The 20,884-nt window shown below is 38.0% G+C and overlaps 1 protein-coding gene across 2 annotated transcripts in view; it reads left to right on the forward strand.

The window, feature by feature from the left end:
- ATXN7 (ataxin 7) overlaps positions 1-20,884 on the forward strand; it is a 148,160-nt gene that overhangs the window by 23,239 nt on the left and 104,037 nt on the right. For both annotated transcript variants that reach the window (XR_004904287.1, XM_036030988.1), the window contains exon 2: positions 11,284-11,382. The gene's annotated coding sequence lies outside the window, so the exon portion shown is untranslated. The remainder of the gene's footprint in view (positions 1-11,283; positions 11,383-20,884) is intronic.

Here is a 20,884-nt window from a genome sequence, read left to right on the forward strand (position 1 = left end):
TAGCATATAGAAATCACAAAATATGTTTTTTATTTTTCAGTTATGTTTAAAGAATGCTGCCCCATTCTCTATTTTTAATGGCTAAATCTTACAGATTTTAAGAATAAGAAGCCTATAAATACATGTTTTTATTTTTATACATTGTATGCTACCTGCCTTTGTAAGACATTCAGATATTGGCTGCTAGTATGGTCCCTGTGGCTGACATTGTCATGAACAGTAAGCATCGTGACAGCAATACCTACTGTGCTGTACCCCATTTCCACTCTCTTGCCTGTATCAAGATAATTGGTAATTCATCTGTATACAAAATGGGAAGTCAGAAAATTTATTTACAAAGGTTTGGGCATTATTTAATTGACTACATTATTCTGTGAAATATGTTTATAATACAATATACTTTTAGCTAATTTTAACTTTTGTTTTGAAGCAATTGTAGATTCGTGGGGAGTTGCAAAGATAGTACAAAGAGGTCCTGCTTACTCTCTAGTTTCTTCCATTGATTACATCTTACCTAAGTATAGTACAATATCAAAATCGGGAAATCGGTTTTGGTAGAAAATATGTGTGTAATTTTATGTCATTTTATCCTGTGTAGATTCTAGTAACCACTATCGTAATCAAGATACAGAACTATTCCATCACTGCAGGAATCTCCCCCTTGCTACCCCTCTGTAGTCATAGTCATTCCTCTTATCCTCACAGCCCCTAATTCCTGGCAGCTGCTACTCATCTGTTGTCCAACTCTGTAATTTTGTCATTTAGGGAATGTTACCTAGATGTGATCTTTTGAGATTGGCTTTTTTTACTCAGCATTTAACAAAGAACTTTACTTTTAAAAACTATGTTAAACATTTAAAAAAAATTTTTTTCAAAGAAGTTGTTATCCAAAGTTTGATTCACTAATTTTCACACCTATGTTTTTCTAGCTTGGGTGTTCTATACTCTGTGTTGCTATATTTGAACAGCCACTAAAGTTGTATGTGCTGATATAATATCTGATTATAGCATTAACCTTATTGCTTGCTGTGAAGGCTGATACCATGAAGTTAAAAGGAAAATTACCTCAGGAAAAGCCCATCAACAAAGTAGGTATTACAAACGATTACTGAGTATGAATAAGACATCTAAATGTATACTTAAAGTATACCAAATAAAGTAAAAGAACTCTTCAAAGAAGAGAGACTTTTTGGAACATATTTAAATGAACAGTAATTGAAGCATTTACATTAATTAGTTAATGTAAAGATTGTTTCACAGAATCATTATATGTGGTTAGTATGAAATGTCACCATATGAAAGCCAGTGTCTCCAGCCTGTTAATCAGATTCTTTGAATGTCTTGAGTAGTAGGATATGGAGCTCTGTGGGTAGATGAGGACTGGGAACAGATAGCCTCAGAAGGACCAAATCTTTCTCAGATGCCAATGTGTTGTTTTCTAACAAAATATAAAAAATACTCTAGGAGCTGTAGGAGGGCATGTTTGTGTTTGGCTACAAATAATGATATTAGGGCTCTATGAAATCCCACATGGCCAGACCTACAGAACTGAATCTCACAGCACCATTCTGCACTTCACTAGCAGTGAAGGAGAGGATGTGAGCCCTGGCTCCTAGGCTTGTCCAGAATTTATGTTCCTGAAGATTGTGTCAGGACAGATTCTTATGAATGGGGGTCATCTTATAACTGTGTGACTGGCAGCTGGTCTTCATTTGGCTCTGCCGCCTACATTTTTCAGGGGTGTCAAACTCATTTTCACCTGGGGCCACATCAGCCTTGTGGTTGCCTTCAAAGGAATGAATGTAATTTCAACTCCTTAACAGTTAAGGAGTAGTTACATTTATACAGTCCTAAAATTATTTTGGCCTTTAAAAGGCAACCACAAGGCTGATGTGACCCCTGGTGAAAATGAGTTTGACATCCCTGTTTTAGATGGTTTTCCTTTCTGATAGGAATATATTCTTTGTAATTAAAATCAGCCTCTACTTATGGGCTTCACATCTTTCTATTGCTCACCTTTGTTTTATTCATGCACCATATGATTATATCTATTGGTAACCAAATGTCCGTTAGACACTGTTCTAAGTGTTTATGTACACTCATACATGTAATTACAGTATTGAAAAATTGCACTAATGATACTCATTAAGTCATGGATCTGAAATAAACAGCACATAACTTAACAAATGGGCCAATTTTCTTGATAGGTCTGTTTAAGAGGTCTATTGCCCAAAACACAATACATATATGTATATATATAATATATACACACATACATATATAGTATAATTTAAAAAATATATGTATAGTAATTTTCAAAACATATATCTGTTAATTTGTTTATTCATGAGGCAATTTGTAAATAATATGGAATCAAGAGATGTAAGTCCTACCCCTTTTATAAATAGTTTTCTATACAGTTGAGGAAAACAAATTACAAGTACAAGAAAAATCATCTAACCCATAGGCAACCAAAAGGCAACCCATAATTAATTATCAAATCTTTCATATTGTGTTATAAATGTTCAGAGTAGGAAACAATTATTGATCTCCGATCCTTGATTTTTTTCACCTGCAGAATGTGGTAATACCTATCTCATAATGAGAAATGAATAAAACATATTTGTAAAGACTTAACATAATGCCTATTACTTACTACACCTTCAATAAATTATAGCTGTGTTATTGATAATGAAAATTCTGATGGTAATCGGACCAACAATAGTACTGTATTAGGGTAGGCTGACTGCTATTGCTACCCAAAACCTCAGCTGCTTAACACAATACACATTTATTTCTCACTCAAGTCATAGCTCAGTGTGGATTATTTTGCAGACACTCTTGCTTCACCCAATCATTCAGGAGTGAAATTTTGTAGCTCTGTCCACCTCTAGATGCCAGAACCCCTCTCTTTTTGACCAGCAGAGAGACTGAAGATGAAGACAATGAGGTTTGCATGGACCAGGTCTAGAAATGGCATGCAACCTCTCTGTTCACATTTTAGGACTCCATCACAGTTATGCCTTACTGCAATGAATACTGGAAAATTTAGTCTAATTGTGTGCCCTGGAAGATAAGGATGTGGATATAGGTGAACAATGACAATCTCTATCACAAATAATATTTAGAAAGGCTTAATGGAAAAGGAGGGATTTTTCTTGAATCTTTTAGAGAAGTGAAATTTGTAATAGGTTACCCAGCCTGCCTTTAACTGGTGTTATTTAAAACGGTAGGGTAGAAGAATTTTTTATAAGTTTTTTTACCTTTATTTTTAAATATATTTTATTGATTATGCTATTACTGTTGTCCCTTTTTTTCTCCCCTTTATTCCCCTCCAACCTGTACTCCCCCTCCCACCAGCATTCCTACCCCTTAGTTCATGTCCATGGGTCATACATATAAGTTCTTTGGTTTCTCCATTTCCCATATTATTCTTAACCTCCCCTTGTCTATTTTGTACCTACCATTTATGCATCTTATTCCCTGTATCTTTTCCTCCATTCTCCCCGCTCACCCCATAGATAACCCTCCATGTGATCTCTATTCCTGTGAATCTGTTCCTGTTCTAGTTATTTGCTTAGTTCATTTTTGTTTTTTCAGGTTCAGTTGTTGATAGTTATGAGTTTGTTGTCATTTTACTATTTGTATTTTTTATCTTCTTTTTCTTAAGTAAGTCCCTTTAATATTTCATGTAATAAGGGCTTGGTGATGATGAACTCCTTGAACTTGACCTTGTCTGGGAAGCACTTTATCATACTAAGTGAAAACTTTGCTGGATAGAGTAATCTTGGATGTAGGTCCTTGCCTTTCATGACTTGGAATACTTCTTTCCTGCCCCTTCTTGCCTGCGAGGTTTCTTTTGAGAAATCAGCTGATAGTCTTGTGGGAACTCCTTTGGAAGTAACTCCCTCTCTTTCTCTTGCTGCTTTTAAGATTCTCTCCTTCTCTTTAATGTTGTATAACTTAATGATGATGTGTCTTGCTGTGTGCTTCCTTGGGTCCAACTTCTTTGGGACTCTCTGAGCTTCCTGGACTTCCTGGAAGTCTATTTTCTTTGCCACATTGGGGAAGTTCTCCTTCATTATGTTTTCAGATAAGTTTTCCATTTCTTGCTCTTCCTCTTCTCCTTCTGGCACCCGTATGATTCGGATGTTGGAATGTTTAATGTTGTCCCAGAGATTCCTAAGCCTCTCCACATTTTTTTGAATTCTTGTTTCTTCATTCTGTTCTGGTTGAATATTTACTTCTTCCTTCTGTTCCAGATTGTAAGTCTGAGTCCTGGTTTCCTTCCCTTCACTGTTGGTTCCTTGTATATTTAGCTTTATTTCACTTTGCATAGCCTGTATTTCTTCCTTTATTTTGCAACTGTACTCAGTCATTTCTTTGAGCATCCTGATTACCGGTGTTTTGAACTCTGCATCTGATAGGTGGACTGTCTCTTTGTTACTTAGTTCTTTTTCTGGAGTTTTGCTCTGTTCTTTCATTTGAGCCATATATCTTTGTCTTGGCACACCTGTTATGTAGTAAGGGGTGGAGTCTTAGGAATTTGCCAGGATGGGCAACCCACGTTGTTGCAGTTGTGGGGCTATATGTGGGGAAGGGGTCCAAGAGGGAACTATGCTGCTTGCTCAGCTCTTGGCTGGCTTTCAGTTACTTCCTCTGCTACCCACCAGCAAATTGGGCCCTTCTGGTGCTGATTCATGGGTGAGTGGTTTTGTGTATGTTCTAGGACCCTGTGAATCTCTCCAACGAACTCTCCTGTGAGACTGGGAGTTTAGGCTCCTGCCTCAACCCACACAGGTTTTTTCAGTCAGAGGTTTTGAGGCTTTATTTCCCTGCATCAGAACCCTGGGTTGCACGATCTATCTCGATCTCCAGTTGTTCCACCGGGTTTATCCACGTCCAAATGTGGGATTGCCTGCTTCACCAGCTGCTACCTTACCACCTTGCTTGGTCTACCAGCGTCCACCTTGCTGCAAGTCCTCTCTGCTGGGGGTTGGCTATCTCTGCCTCTTCAGTGGGTCTGGATGAATGTTTCTGCTTTAACTCCTTTGTTGTCGGACTTCCATACAGTTCAATTTTGTGATAGTCATGGCTAGTTTTTATTTTTAAATTTGCTGTTGTCCTTCTTTTGGTTGTGGGAGAAGGCAAAGTACATCTACTTATGCTTCCATCTTGGCCAGAAGTCCAGAATGTTTTTTTCAATGCTGTAAACATTATTCATCAAATGACACATTTAATCCACTAGCCACTGCCTTTACTGTAAGCCATTTAACTACTATAGCCCTCCATATCCTCACTTATAAATATTCATCATAGAGTTGTGTTGAAGATTAAACAAGACAATGCATGTAAAGTTCTTTACACAGGGTCTAGCCCAAAGTAAATACTCAGGAACTAAGCTATTATTATTGGTAGTTTTATTAATAAATATGGCCCTAGAGCAGAATGCTTACTAGCAGTTCATTTATTTGACATCTTTTTTAAAGGAACATGTTAGACTACCAAAGAATGACTCAGCTGAGGATATTTATATGAATTTTAGAATTCTGCAACTCCAGGCCAGTAGGAGATTAATGTTCCCCTTGCACAATATTGAAGAAGAAGAAGACTTCTCTATCCCCCTTCCTGGGTTCCCCTCCCTTCAGTCAACTCAACGACTTGATTCCCCTATTAATTTACCTCTCATCCCTTCTTCCCCTTCCACAGAGTTGAGGTTTGTAGGGGAGCTTGGCAGGACAACTGTGAATAAATGCCAGAACAGCTACTTATTGCTCAGACCTAATTGCAAGTCTTTAGCAAGACATGAATATCTCTCCCCAGGCACATGTTAACCTTAGTGGGCATAGCTGTCAAAGCCTGTGGTTCTACTTAATTCAATTCTATTCAGTAGGCATATGTTAACACTTACAATGTCAGGACCTAGGGATACAAGAATGAAATGAAATGTTATAAACACTGCCTCTAAGAAGTCTACTTTAGGAGATAGGTGTGTTGATCTGAAGAGATTTCATCTGAGCAAGGTTTTCAAGGCTGGATGTGAGTTATTTACAAGGTGGAACGAAAGGAGTTTTAGGTGGTGGGAACAATAGTTGTGGAGGAATAGAGGTAGGGATTGCTGTGGTGGCTGACAGTGGAAGAAATGATTTTAAGCCCAGGTCTATACTGTCCCACTTCTGCCCCTTATTGGCCTTATTTCACAAGCCTCAGTTTTCTTTTGTTAAAGGTGTGTAGTAATAGTTCCGGTATCACAGACCTGAGAGGACTAAGTGAGATGATAGGCACATAATAAGTGCTTAGTAAATATCAGCTACTACTACTCTTTTTGTCATGTGCTTTTGAAAATCAACCTGAAAATGTACTTAATTGACCAAGGATTTCGGCATGGAGACAAATTGGAGAACTACTGGACTTTTATTATATCTTTGGTTCTCTATTGGGCTGATGGTGAAATAGTATGCTGTAGTCATAATTGATGGAGAAATGGTTTGCTGACCCCTGAACTAAAAGGAAAAAGAGACCAGTTAACCTCAGTGAAGCCTGGGAGAGAGGACTTGAGATAGGAGAGCTGTGAGACCTTAAATAGTGAAGGGAGTGCAGGATGGTAGTATGGAACCCTTTGGATGGAAGAGAGCTGTGGGTATATGCAGATATGTAGAAGCTGTCAGAAAATGGAAGCTCCTTTAAAAATGTTAAGACTGTGAGGAGTTTCATGTAGGGTAGGGAAGTCCAAGACTGCCCACAGGGGCTAAAATGTATTAATGAAACTTAGTCCAGAGGTGTTATAGTTCTTCCTTGTAAGTGGTTTCATCTTCTTCTTTACCGGTTGTTTTCAAACTCTCATTTGGTATTCAGTGGAGTGACCCTGAGAGCAGTACCTGTAGTTCATTAATTGCAAAATCTCCAGCTGAGCTTCAAAGAGGGGAATACCCAGTAGCATGACTGAAAAGACAGGTTGTATGGAACATAGAGGTTCATTCTGAAATTTGCTTGGCCAGGGAGAAAGCTGGCCAGAGTAAAAGCAAAGTGGAACTTGAGTAGGAGGACTGCAAGTATACTGGGAACCTCATTAGTTCAGATTTCTGTAGAATATCCCTGCCACTGACATATAACCTGCTTTTAAATTTTGTGGGCTTTCGCCCTGGCTTGTGTGACTCAGTTCATTGGGCATCATCTGGCAAATTGCAAAGTTGTCAGTTCATCAGGCACATGCCTGGGTTGTGGGCCAGGTCCCAGGTTGGGGGTGTGCAAGAGGCAACTGATCAATGTTTCTCTCTCACATCAGTATTTCTCTCCCCCTCTCTAGAATCAATAAAAATAAATATTTTTTAATTTGTAGTTTTTCATTTGGGAGAAGAAACTTAGGAAAACAACATAGGCTCAGAGTCACAAGTTTGACTGCCTATAGAAGACAGGCCTGGCAAGAAAATAAGTGACTCAGAAAGGTGGGTGCCTTAGAAAGAAATGACAAGAGGCTGCACAGGACATAGCATCACCCAGTTGTCCCTAAGCAGATTTTTGGACATTCCAAGAGAAAATGAGAACATGACATTTTATGTGAATATTGCCACCTTTTAAATATTAGTAACAATTTTTTTTCTTTTTCCCTAAGATCACCAGAGAGCCAAAAAAAGTGAACTATTGTAGGCCTCTGGACTTTCTGTTTGCAGTGAGGGTCAAAGAGTGGAGAGAAATGCATAGCATAATGAGTTAGGTGTCTAAGCTGGACATACTGCTGATTCCAGTGCCAGGCGCAGTACCTGTCAAGGGAGCACACACTTAACATGGTTTGATTAAACAAAGAGACCAGCTTGTGTGAACTTCCCTTGGTTTTCAGTCTTTTCACACATAGAATGCAAAGATAGGAGTTAGCTTTCCCTCAGCTCTAACTTAGAAGACAGAACCAAGTCAAAACTTGTGTTGCCCTCCTTATGGGGCCTACCTCTCCAGACTTCTGTCTTCTTTTTGATGCCTCCCTAAGCACCCAGGGTGCCATTCTCATATTACAGCTCCATGGTTTACCTAGAATTTAAGAGAGTTTCTGAAATAAAAAGAAAATTTGTATTGTTGTGCTTCAAAACAAGACTGCTCAGTTTAGCCTATTTTTTTCTTTTTCTTTATCATGGCTAGTAGGTTTTTGCTTAATTTTTACAGATTCTACTGTGTAACAAGAATATTCCAGATTATGCCTTAAATTGCAACAAGGCTCTCAGAGTCTTAAAAGGACTTAGAGGTGTTACTCCTAGAAAATAAGTCATTTTCTCTGTAAAAGTTGATAGAATGCTGCCCATGAAACAGTATAGGCTTTTCGTTGTTTAAAGGTAATGAGAGGATTTTTCTGAACCTTTGGGCACTGGATCTTCTTTTATAAAAAATTCTAGTGATATCTGTCCTTTTATTTTTTCAATACAAAAGTTTTAACTGTCTTGAACAAGATTATTATTGTTGCAGTTATCAGAAATCAACTGGAAAAGATTTAAGCTCAGAAGGGGGCCAATTTCCCTGCTGGTCCAGGGAATTCTTGAAAGTCTAGGGAAGAAGCGCTTGGGTCTCTGGGGACTAGACTTGGGACAGGAAAGACCTAGCGTGCCAAGAAGAAACTGTTTTCCGTTCTCTTCTGTAGGGTTAGGTGTCCTCTTGGGTCCCTTTCTTTCGCTTTGAGCAGCATGTTTATTCTTTTCTCTTTGCCTACTGGTTCTTTCCTGTAGACTTAAAGCACACGGGGGCGGGGAGGGGGGGGGGGGGTGTTTGCAGCCTAGAACAGAATAGACCCTCTTCATTCCAGTTTTTAGTTTCAAGAGAAACAAGTTGAATCTCACTTTGGGTTATGTGTCCAACTTTGGCTAACATGGGAGAAGTTGGGACTCCCATAGAATAAATATGACTTGGCGTGTAGTTGAGAATTACGTAGTGCTAAGAAAAAGAGTCACCATGGGCTAGGCAGTAACTCAAAGAGTGGCAACATCTACTATCTCACCCTCCTGCCCTCAAAAAAATAAAGAGTAAATAAATTAAATTTATCCTTTCATGACTAGAGAACATTCAAGTTACGTCCTTTTTTTTTTTTCGTCCTTTTTTTTTTTTTTTTCTTGTTCTGTCTCACCTCTGTCATTTAAAATAAATCTTTAAAAATTTTGTATTTGTTGAATGCTGGTTACATTTTACTACCTACTGGCAGTGAATAAATAAAAACTATCAAATTTTGTTTCCATTCTTAGACAGTGTTCCCCAGTCTATGTTTTAAACTATTTCTCTTTCTGTTGGCAAAACAAAATGAAGTTGCTGTTTAGGCAGTTTGATGTACTGGAAAGGGAACTAAATAGCACCAAAGGCTTCCATCCTAGTTCCAATTTCAAACCATTTATTTGCTGGGTAATCTTGAGCAAATTATGACCTCTCTTACTCTGCTTGTTCACTAACAGAATAGAGATTATAATAACTGCTCTTTTGAGCAGTGCCATTGTGAAGATAAAATGAGAGTTTGTTCCCCTATGAAAGAAAGACATATGATAGTTTGTTTCCCTATGAAAGAAAGATTTCTGACCCCCTCTTCTAAGTAGAGAAGTTACTATTTTTAAGTGCTTATTTTTAGTAACTGCCACTACCATTTTCCTCTAAGAATAAGGTTTCCTTTAAAACATTTTTAAGGTATGTGGACTGGAAAAAAGAGAATTGTTTTTATGATAAATTCTATGATAATTTTTTATGATAAATACTATCTTGGGAGAAATTTCATAGCACCTAAAATCTGATGGCTTCCTTGTATACTTTGGAGATATAGTTGGAATGTCCTGATGGAAAACTGAAAAATAGCTTGACCCAGTGAAATAAGATCAAGCAGAGTCTAATCTGATGCTGGTTTTGTTCCACCTCTACCTCAAGTGTACTTTGAAGGAATCACCATTAGTGAGGGAAATGGTTATCTCTAACATATAACATCTTTATTGGCTATCTTCTTCCTGGTAATTTGTAGCTTCTTTTGAGTGACTGTTGCCTTCAGTATTTAGGATGCAAAGAAAGGCATTTTGGCTCAGGACAGACATGTTAAACAAGATGATGGGTTTTACTGGAAAGAAGGCAGGAAAGAAACACTAAAATGAAAATCAGAGAAAAATTTTAAAAGATGGGAGACTGGGAAGGAAATATAAATCTGGAGAAGAGAAGCACCTGGCTTATAAAGATTGTAGGAATGATCACTTTACTAGTGATTACAGCACTGAATAACATTTTGTGGGTGAGTAAAACTGAAACTGTCTAAAAAAGGGAGAGTGGAAGGATATGATATAGGAATAACTTAAAAGCCAATAAAGATAATTAAGAGTAAGTGTTCAAAACATGGAGTAGAGTTTCAGCTACTAACTTTCCAAGATGCTTTGTTAATATCTCACACCATAGAAATATTTGACTTACCATCTCAGAGTTATGAAAATAAGTAAAGTTGATCAAAGCAATAATCCTGTCGTGTGACCTTGGTGATAGCCAATGAGGATTGTAGGAAGAGAAGTGGATTGCTGGTGAATTTTTCATGTGATGTCAGGCTGCCTTCTGCTTTACGCTTCAGCATCTGCCCCATAGCTGTGTCATTGCCCATACTTGTTGTTCTCTTCTTCTGCAAGTCAAACATGAAAACCAGTTAAATTTCTAACTCTGGTTTGTTAATTTCCAGTTCCTTGACTTCTTAACTCAGTGATCCACCCCAAAATACAATAATTTGAATAGTAGCCACATTGTACTTGAAATGTACATGCACACATATGCACAAAATGCATAGGTAATGGAACACAGTTTTCTTGTGCTTTTTAGGAAGATGGTTTAAGTTTTTGTTTCCTGTTTGTGGTATTATGAATTGCTTTTATAAACTGTAGGTGATAAAGGACAGAGGGAGCTCCCCAAATAATCTCATTCAATGTGTGTGTGTTATTAAATCTGTGATTCTGACAGGTTTCATAGGAGCAGGTTTTCTGAATAGCCGTTTTACAAATTAATTGAAAAGTCATTAGTGGCAAGTTATTCACAATGACTTTAAGCCCCAGGAGCCTTCTCTGTGTACATGTTGAATAGTCATTTGTTCTTAGTTTATTGTAAATATAGCCAATTAAGTTCATTGTAAAAAAAAAAAAACTGAATTACATTTGTTGTAAAATTGATAAAGTGCCTCAAATTTTAACACTTTGATATTTCATAGTACGTATAATAATTTTGGAACATCTGGTAACTAATGAGATTGTAGATTTCTAGTTAGCTTTACCTGTTGTTTCATTCCTTTGCCCCTTTTCTCTGTAGATCTGAACGGAATTAAGAAGAAGGCACTTCCACAGTCACAGCAGATGAAGATCCATTGGTAAATTGATCAGCAATTTTGGCCTGCCCTCCAAAGAAAAGGTAACTGGCTGTTCCAGCATAGCACAGCTGAAAAAATGGGATGCTCTCGGAGTATAACAGAGCAAGTTTTACCCAAAGGATGATGGTTTTTAAATTTAAGATATCTGAGTAAGTTTTCAAATTTTAAGCATAATTCTGAATATGATTTTACTATCATTTACTAACTTTTATTTACTATCATGAAATGATAGTGAATTTGAGAGTACAGTATTATTGGGTGTTTGTCAAAACAAAAACTGCTATGTACTGCTCCCCCCCCCCCATTTTTTAAAATTACAGGAAGACTTTGGAAATAGGACAGCCTCTATCTCCCACCCCCCACCCAATAAATCCATATTCATTTTTTTTCTTAGGAAGTTGTGTAAAGATAATGCTATTATGTTTCTGTCCAGCTCTGATTTCCCCAACTCTTCCTTTCTTCTCTCCACAAGCAACATAGACCTAGTTACTAAGGGCTGCGGAGATCCTATACAAATTATAAAACAGGCAGCAGTTCTTTAGAAACACTTTCTGGGCCCAGTGTCTTTGCCCAGCCGCCAGATGGCTCTGTGCTTGTGAGCAGTCTCACATCTTTACAAAAATAGCAGCCACCATTAGTTGTTTTTTATTATGCATTTGCCATTGTGCGTTTACTGTTTAGGGAAGAGGGATGGTTAAGTTTCACATCATATGAAAAAAGAAAAATTCTTGCAGCAATTTCTTTTGTTCCATGGATTCTTTTAATTTTTTCCTATTTTAAACTTTATGGACAGTGGTGAAAAATAACGTCAAGCTTTCAACTATACAAACTACCTCATGAAGTTACAAAAACCTCATTTGTAAAAATCCTGCCCAGTGAAACCTCTATGACTTCCCTCTCCCTGGTATCATTCTGCCCAGAATCATTCTGCTGCACCCCCACATACACAAGGACAATTAGACTGTCCTGGGCTAGCTGCGTAGTATGGTGCCAGGTGTGGAAAACTGTCAAATCACATGATCCTTTTCCTGGAGGAATTTTTATTTAAAAAAATAAAAAGACTCATGCTTCCATCTCCTAAAAGCAATGTGGGGCTTACATGTTAAGATGAGGTTTAAGATGAGTTATTAAAAGATAAAATGGAACAGAATCCAAATAAGAAAAATCAAAGGCTTTTTAGCCTCTGAAATTGATCAGTTTAGTTTAGGCAACAAATGCAATGCTTCAGTCAGGTTTTAGGCAACTGTAGCAGAGTTGGAAACATTTTGAACAACTTGAACATTTATCTACAAAGATAGTATTTTTACTGTTACCAGGCAGAAACAGGAACTTCAGGAAAGATGTGGCAGTTCTGGTTAGGTGTTTAGAAGAACAGTACTGGGTAGCTCTGAAGTACCCACCCCTAAAATAGTTCGTTAGAATTTTCTGGCCTAAAGCTGATAGGGCAGCAATGTATAGGTACCCTTCAGTGATCATCCAAGTCATCACAAAGGGTGGCATTGTGGTGTGTCTGGAAGATAGCAGAGAAGAGAGAAACAGGGCTTTCCTACATGGTGGTCAGCAACTGGCAGTGGTGAGATTTGGTGGGAAGGGAGGGAGGAAATATTTGACAGAAATGCCAAAGAAGCACTTTAGTCCATAACTATTTATCGAGTTTGTACTATGTGCAAGGAGATCATTCGAGGAGGAAAAGAGAAGAATGATGGGTGATTTCACAGACTGCATTTATGACATCTAGGGGTTTTTTTATTGGGGTTTTTTTTTTTAGTATGATTCTGATGAAAACACTAATATGATACCAGGAAGTCAGTGGCAAGAGGCAGGGACAAAAGAAGTGTCACAAACTCAAGTCTGCAGGGACCAGCCAAACAGAGAAATGAAATGGGCCCGGTGGAACTGAGGAACTATCAAAAATATGACCAACCTAAAAGGGCAGCCTCTTTTCAGTACCACCTCCTTGTAAGCCCAGTATTCATTCAACAAATAGATATTGCATGTTTACTCATGTACTGTGCTCTTCCAAGCACTGGGAATTAATTAGTAAATCAAAGGAACAAAAGTCTCTGCCATTGTGGTACTTACCTTTTGATGGAAAGGAACAGATAATAAATAGCAAATGCAATAAATAAACACATTATTCATTATACTAGATGATGGTAACTGGTTAGAAATAGCATATCAGGGTAAGGAAAGTCAGGAGTGTTGTCTAAAGTCAATGCATGCAGAACTGCCAGATCTCCTCTGATCTGGGTGGGAAGCTAAGCAGGGTTGGCCTGGTTAGTACTTGGAAGGGAAAATCAGCAGTGCTGATAAGAGGTGAGACTTACAATTTTATATAAGGATAGTCAGGATAGGATATTTTGAAAAGGTGAGATCTTAGCATTGCAGGTGAAGGACAGTAAAAGGTGTTGACTATCAGACCAAGGAGTTTAAAGTGTCTCTTGGCAGCAGTAAAATATAGCAGTGTATATGTACTCCATAAGGAAGAAGGAAACTGAAGGGTGGTTGGTGCCTTAGGAATCCCAGCCTCTGGGCTTCAAAGGAAAGCAAATTGGCCCCTGGTTTAATCAGTCTGTGATACTGCTGCTCACCTGGTAGAATTTTGTGACAATCTCACAAAAGTCGCAAACAAAATTAGATCTTTTTCTTAAAAAAAAAAAATATCCTTATTGACCTAGCCAGGTAGCTCAGTTGGTTAGCGAATCATCCTGATATGCCAAGGCTGCAGGTTTGATCTCCAGTCAGGGCACAGACAAGTAGCAACCAATGATATGTAAATAAGTGGAACAACAAATTAATGTTTCTCTCTCTCTCTCTCCCTCTCTCAAAAAAAAATGAATGAATAAATAATTTTTCCCCCTGATAGAGACCATACCCATGTTCGTATGGGAACAATTGAAATAGTGATATCTTCAAGGTGTAAAGATTATATAAATATATATGTGTCAAAACTAGGAAATGCAAAAAAATGGTAGCTACAGTTGGTGCTGTGATGGCCCTGAAGTGTCCTAGGCCTCTGAAGGCCTCTGACCTATAAGCCAAGAGCAGTGAGGACATGTTCTTACAGTTTCCATTGCTAACAGCCATCCATTGTTTCTTTTTCCTTTGTCTTTCTTTCTTCCTTTTTTTTTTTTTTAAAGAAAAAAAAAACCCCACACCTTTTTTTTTTTCTTTTTTTTTTTTCTTTTTTTTATTTCAATCATTGTTCAAGTACAGTTTTCTCCCCCCTACTCCCGTTCCAGCCCCTCCACCCAACCCTCCCCCCTTCCCCCCATTACCCCCCACCCTTAGTTTTTGTCCATGTGTCCTCCAAATTTGTTCCTGTAATCCCTACCCCTTCCCCCCTGAAATTCCCTCTTCTCTCCCCTCTGGCCACTGTCAGACTATCCCCTATTTCAGTGTCTTTGGTTATATTTTGCTAGTTTTTTGTTTTGTTTTGTTGTTTAGATTCCTGTTAAAGGTGATATCATGTGGTATTTGTCTTTCACTGCCTGGCTTGTTTCACTTAGCATAATGCTTTCCAGCTCCATCCATGCTGTTGCAAAGGGTATGAGCTCCTTCTTTCTTTCTGCTGTATAGAATTCCATTGTGTAAATGTACCATAGTTTTTTGATCCATTCATTTACTGAGGGGCATCTAGGTTGCTTCCAGCACCTAGCTATTGTAAATTGTGCTGCTATGAACATCGGGGTGCAAAGGTTCTTTTGTATTGGTGTTTTAGTGTTCTTAGGATAGAGTCCCAGCAATGGAATTGCTGGGTCAAAAGGCAGATCCATTTTTAGTTTTCTGAGGAAGTTCCAAACTGCTTTCCATAATGGTTGTACCAGTCTGCAGTCCCACCAACAGTGCACTAGGGACCCCGTTTCTCCACAACCTCTCCAACACTTGTTGTTTGTTGCTTTGTTTATGATGGCCATTCTGACTGGTGTGAAGTGGTGTGAAGTGGTATCTCATTGTGGAAAAAAAAAACCCCACACCTTAACTCAGTATCTTTGCATATGGAGATTTCATGTCCTTTTTTTTGGCTGGGACCAGACAGGACTTCAGAAAAGCTCAGGAGCACACTGCATTTGAAAGGCGTTAGACATGAAATTTTCAATGTAGTTTGTACAGAAGTCACACTTCATCAGTCTCACAGATGTGAACATTACTTTGTTTTTAAATTAATCAGTTTTGCAAAGGGGCCAGAATTATTACTTGTTAGAGATGCACCAGTTTGAGTCTGCTGCTTTCTTACAGTTTTTCAAATTTTATAATGTATTAAATAAACTGTTTAAAAAATAAGGTCTCTGTGAAACACATGTTGGGGTGAAGCTATATTAAAATGAAATTTTCCTTTTTAAAATTTTGTGTGTTGAGCATCAAAAAGAGGCCTAAAAACTAAGGCCAGTTTTGAGGTCAAAACTCACTAAAGGATAAGGATGTCATCACCTCTGCTAAGCAGTCCTGTTCCCACTCAGCCAGTCTTATGTCCTGTGCTTTGTTATTCTGAATTGGTGAGCAGGATGCATCTTGCTCCTTTTGAACCCTTCCTTTTTTAAAAAAATATATTTTATTGATTATGTTATTACAGTTGTCCGATTTCCCCCCTTTATTCCCCTCTGCCTGCATCCTGCCCCCCACTTAGTTCATGTCCATGGGTCATACATATAAGTTTTTTGGCTTCTCTATTTCCTATACTATTCTTAATCTCCCTCTGTCTATTTTGTACCTACCATTTATGCTTCTTATTCCCTGTACCTTTTACCCCTTTCTCCCTTCTCCTCCCCACTGATAACTCTCCATGTGATCTCTGTTTCTGTGATTCTGTTCCTGTTCTAGCTGTTTGCTTAGTTTGTTTTTGGTTTTGGTTTTGGTTTTGGTTTTAGGTTCAGTTGTTTGATAGTTGTGAGTTTGTTGTCATTTTAATGTTCATAGTTTTGATCATCTTTTTCTTAAATAAGTCTCTTTAACATTTCATATAAGGGCTTGGTGATGATGAACTCCTTGAACTTGACCTTATCTGGGAATCACTTTATCTGCCCTCCCATTTCAATGATAGCTTTGCTGGTTAGAGTGAGTAATCTTGGATGTAGGCCCTTGCCCTTTTCATGACTTCAAATACTTCTTTCCAGCCCCTCCTCGCCTACAAGGTTTCTTTTGAGAAATCAGCTTATAATCTTATGGAAACTCCTTTGGAGGTAACTCTCTCCTTTTCTCTTGCTGCTTTTGATATTCCTTATCTTTAATCTTGGGTAATGTCATTATGATGCAGCTTGGTGTGTGCTTCCTTGGGTCCAACTTCTTTGGGACTCTCTGAGCTTCCTGGACTTCCTGGAAGTCTATTTCCTTTGCCAGATTGGGGAAATTCGCCTTCATTATGTTTTCAGATAAGTTTTCCATTTCTTGCTCTTCCTCTTCTCCTTCTGGTACCCAGATGATTTGGACGTTGGAATGTTTAATGTTGTCCTGGAGGTTCCTAAGTCTCTCCTCATGTTTTTGTATTCTTGTTTCTTCATTCTGTTCTGTTTGAATGTTTATTTCTGTGTTCTACTCCAGATTGTTGATTTGAGTACTGGTTTCCTTTCCTTCACAATTGGTTCCCTGTACATTTTTCTTCATTTCACTTTGTATAGCTTCCACTTTTTCCTCCATTTTGTAGCCATACTCACCATTTCTGTGAGCATCCTGTTTACCAGTGTTTTGAACTATGCATCTGATAGGTTGGCTATCTCTTCATTGCTTAGTTGTATTTTTTCTGGAGCTTTGATCTGTTCTTTCACTTGGGCCATATTTTTTTTTCTTAGCGCACATGTTATGTAGTAAGGGTCAGAGCCTTAGGTTTTGGCCATGGCAGGGCAACCCACATTGCTGCATTGTGGTGCTATATGTGGGGGAGGGATCCAAGAGGGAACAATGACATTTGCTTGGCTCTTAGCCAGCTTCCAGTCACTTCCCCCACTACCCACATGCATATTGGGCCCTTCTGGTGCTGATTCCCCAGGTGGGTGGGTGTACATTCTAGTACCATGTGGGTCTCTCCAACAAACTCTTCTGTGAGGCTGGCAGTTTCTCCCACCACCACAACCCACACAGGTTCTTTTAGTCAGAGGTTTTGAGGTTTTATTTCCCTGCACCAGAAAGCTGGGTTGCACAATCTGTCTTGGTCCCCAGTTGTTTTTGTTCATCTGCATGAAATTGTGGGACTGCCTGGTCCTCCAGCCACAGTCTTGCTGTGTGTCCTTTCCTCCTCAGCTGCCCATCTCCGCCACTCCTATCTGTGTAAATAATGTTTCTTCTTTAACTCCTTGGTTGTCAGACTTCCATACACTTCGATTTGTTGGCAGTTCCAGTTGTTTTTTATTTTTAAATGTGTTGTTGTCCTTTTTTTGGTTGTATGAGGAGGCAAAGTGTATCTATCTATGCTTCCATCTTAGCCAGAAGTCCTCTAAATAATAAAAAAAAAATTTAAATATCCTTATTATAGTTGCTGTTTATAAGAGTTTGTCATTAAAAATAAAATTAGGTGATATGTGAGGTGATGGATATGTCAACTGATTTTATATATATTTTATATATATAAAGTGTACAATGTGATGGTTTTAATATAATATAAATTTATTACATATATTTATATGAAATCACATTGTACACTTTAAATATACACAATGTTATGTGTCAAGTATATTTCAGTACAGCTAGAAAAATGTAAATATTATATAAACATGTTCATTAAAAAGCCCCTTTAATTATACTCTTTAACTTCCTGCTTCCCATAAGTCCAAAGTTACCTAGACTGTTTTCTATGTATAGACTTATCATCATTATTTCTTTTTCTCATAAATAGGCATATACTATGCATAGCATTTTCCATGTTGCTTTTTAAAAAATTGTTATCTTAAGCCCTGGCTGGCATAGCTCAGTGGATTGAGCACAGGCTGCGAACCAAAGCATCACAGGTTCAATTCCCAGTCAGGGCACATGCCTGGGTTGCGGGCCGCGTCCCTAATGGGGGCCACGTGAGAGGCAACCACACACTGATGTTTCTCTCTCTCTCTTTTTCCCTCCCTTCCCCTCTCTAAAAATAAATAAATAAAAAATCTTAAAAAATATATTTATAAAAAAAGTTGTATCTTGCTAGAACTGGTGTGGCTTAGTGGGTTGGGCATCATCCCGCAAACCGAAAGGTTGCAGTTTTATTCCAATTAGGGCACATGCCTGGGTCTTAGGCCAGGGCCCAGGTTGGGGGTGTGCAGGAAGTAACTGATTAGTGTTCCTCTTGCATATGGAAGTTTCTCTCCCTCTTTTTCTCCCTCCCTGCCCTTCTCTATAAAAACAGTGTTTTAAAAATATTTTTTAAAAATCTTGTCTGCCTTTCCACTTCTTTCTACATCATATGATATACTTCCATTTGTGGAAGGAAGGAAGGAAGGGAGGGAGGGAGGAAGGAAGGAAGGAAGGAAGGAGCCATTTACCTCTATATAAAGAGGATGATGTGTCATAATATATAAAAGTGACTAACATTTACTGTGTGCCAGGTGCTTTTATAAACATTTTAATTCATTGACTCCTCATAATAACCTAATAAGGTAGATAGTGTTATGGTCCTCCTTTTACAGAGAAGCTAAATGAGGCAGAGATGAAACATGGCCAGAGCCAGGCTGTGCCAGACATGGGTTCCAGGACCAGCTTCAGTTGCAACTAATAGTTCTCATGAGGGACCCTGTAGACAGTGGTGTGAGATTATAGAGGTTTTTCAAAAGAAGTCAATCTGTAATCTTGTGTGAAATTTTTCAAGTTTTAATGTTGGCTTAAAAAAATAATAGTTTTATTGAGATATAATTCAAATATCCCAGATTTGCCCATTTAAAAGCTTTTAGTGTATTCATAATGTTGCTCAACCATTGCCTCTATCTAGGTCCAAAATATGTTCATAATTCCCAGAGGAAACCCTGTTTTCTCTCCTCAGAGCAGTCACTCTTCACCCTGCCCTCTAGCCAGATGCTGGAAGCCGCTAATCTTCTTTCTGTCTCAATGGATTTGCCTGTTCTGGATATTTCATATAAATGGAATCATACAATATATGGCCTTTTGTGTCTGGCTTCTTTTACTTGGCTTGTTTTTGAGGTTCATCCATGTTGTAGCATTCCTTTTAGTGGCCAAATCATGTGCCACTGTGTAAATATACCACATTTATCTATTCATCAGTTAATGGTCACTAGGGTTGTTTCCACCTTTTGGCTATTGTGAATAATGCTGTTATGAACATTGTATACAAGTATCTCTTTGAGTCCCTGCTTTCAGTTCTTTTGAGTATAAACCTAGAAGTGGAATTGCTGGAACATACTGTAATTCTGAATTTAACCTTTTTGAGGAACCGCCAAACTGTTTTCCACAAGGGCTGTACCGTTTTGCATTCCTACCAGCAATGTACAAGGATTTCTGTTCCTCCACATCCTTACTAACACTTGTCATTTTCTGTTTTTGTTTTTTTGGTTTTGTTTTCTCCGTAGTGATCATAGGGGGTATGTAGTAGTATCTCATTGTGCTTTTGGTTTGCATTTCTCTACTAACAAATGATATTGAGAATCTTCTCATTTGCTTATTGGTCATTTGTATTATTTTCTTTGGAGCAGTATGTATTGAGATCTTTTGTCCATTTTGAAAATTGGATTATTTGTAAAAGTCCTTTATACCTTCTGAATACAAGTTCTTTATCAGAGATATAATTAGTACAAATTTTCTCCATTCTATGGGTTGTCTTTTCACTTTCTTGAAGGTATTATTTGAAGCACAAAAGTTAAGTAATTTTGATAAAGTCCAATTTATCTTTTTGGCTCTGTTTTTAAAGAAATACCTGGTAAACTGAAGTATAGCTTATTAACCACATACTTGTGATTGCTGCTCTGTTGCCACTGCTCCCTGAAATCATTTGGAACCTAATGCTTTGTGAAAATACCTGTTTACTGAAGTGGAGAAGGACAAGAAACCCTGGAAAGTAGTAAGGATTTCTCATCTGTAGCAGTATTGTTTCAGTTCACCTTTTCTGCTCCTGAAGTTTTTTCACTTACAGCAGTGATTTCCAATTGGTGTGCTACAAGAATTTTTAAAACATGCAATACCTGACTATTCAGTAAGGGGCACTGACCTCTTTTCCCTTAGAGTGTCCAATAAAAAATGACAACAGCCAATACAGTAATAGCCATTGGTGTGAATGAATCAAAATTATACAATTTTTTGTCGGATCAGCAAAAAAATATATTTTTGGTGTTCTGAAAATTTTTAGTCATTAGTTTATGTATGCCATGAGATGAAAAACATTGAAAATCACTGACTTAAAGCAGTTTGGTGGGGAGGAGGATGTGGAGAAGAAAGTAGAGAAATTTGCAGAAAGTAGGGAAGATGATCAGGGTCTGGGTCCTAGAGATTTTATGTGATCAAAAGAGAGGTTAAAATAGATTGCATGGGTTAAAATAAAAGGCCAGAAATTTTGCCTGGAGTCATAGATTGTGCCATTTGAAATCAGAATGGCCATGGGAGTGTAGTAATTATGTATTTCTGGGA

This window comes from Phyllostomus discolor, chromosome 7, assembly GCF_004126475.2.
Source record: "Phyllostomus discolor isolate MPI-MPIP mPhyDis1 chromosome 7, mPhyDis1.pri.v3, whole genome shotgun sequence".
NCBI classification, from domain to species: domain Eukaryota; kingdom Metazoa; phylum Chordata; class Mammalia; order Chiroptera; family Phyllostomidae; genus Phyllostomus; species Phyllostomus discolor.